The sequence below is a fragment of the Tachyglossus aculeatus genome, chromosome 14 (genome assembly GCF_015852505.1).
Source record: "Tachyglossus aculeatus isolate mTacAcu1 chromosome 14, mTacAcu1.pri, whole genome shotgun sequence".
Classification (NCBI taxonomy): domain Eukaryota; kingdom Metazoa; phylum Chordata; class Mammalia; order Monotremata; family Tachyglossidae; genus Tachyglossus; species Tachyglossus aculeatus.
The window spans coordinates 43,024,587-43,025,688 of record NC_052079.1 but is presented as its reverse complement, the minus strand read 5'-3'; positions in this window follow the sequence as shown (position 1 = coordinate 43,025,688).

Here is a 1,102-nt window from a genome sequence, read left to right as displayed (position 1 = left end):
TTAATATGTTTTGTTTTGTTCTCTGTCTTCCCCTTCTAGACTGTGAGCCCACTGTTGGGTAGGGACTATCTCTATATGTTGCCAACTTGTACTTCCCAAGCGCTTAGTACAGTGCTCTGCACACAGTAAGCACTCAATAAATACGATTGAATGAATAAAGGAATGAATTACAAAAAACGGCACCTAATAAGTTTCCATTTATACTATGTCTAATTTTATTAACCAATAGTGTTTACTGAGTACTTGATCGGTGCAGAACACTGTACTAAGTGTTTGTAAGAGTAAAAACAGAATCAGTATATACAATCCCTGCCCTCAAAGACCTTGCATACTAGCAGAGGAGACACTAAAATTAACAGGTAGAAGGATGCAGTAGCATATAAACATAGATATATATGAATATCACTTTCTCTCTCCCTCTCTCTCTCTCTCTATATATATATGCACATACACAAATACACACATACACATAAACACACATAGGTGCAATGAGGATGCTAAGGGGATGAGTACCCAAGTGTTCAGGTGACACATAAGTGCTGAAAGGGCAATTTCAGAGGAAATACGGTGTGGAGATGAATAATTAATCAAGGAAGGCCTCCTGGAGGAGATGTGAGTAAAATCTATAAATTCTACCATTCTCCCTACAAGCTGCCTTCTCACCTGCTTCTTGGAATTGAAAGTCAAGAAAAAGACAGAATGTGAGAAGTTTGGAGAACGTAGCTGCCTTGAAGTACAAGGACTGGAGGACCCGAAGTCTACTGTTCAGAATTCAGCCGTGCAGTGCAAATGGAGCACATGACAAATACCCAATCGTGGGCAGGACTCTTGGACTCTGGTAGGTCTTTGATGTTCACAAAACGCAGACTGGGACCCTGATTTCCAAGGCTTTATCTGAAAGACCCATACTCAGTAAACTGTAAGGTGCTCGGTTTGTGTATTTTGGAAGAAATAAGAGCTGAGTCAACCCTGGTAGGAGTCCTGGAGCCTCAATCTAAAAACCTGTTTATATTCCCTTCTCCTGGCAGAGGGCTATCTGCTGCAGAAAATAGCCGCATCAGTGTGACATGCCACTGCTCATTCTCAACTCTTGCATCAGGCA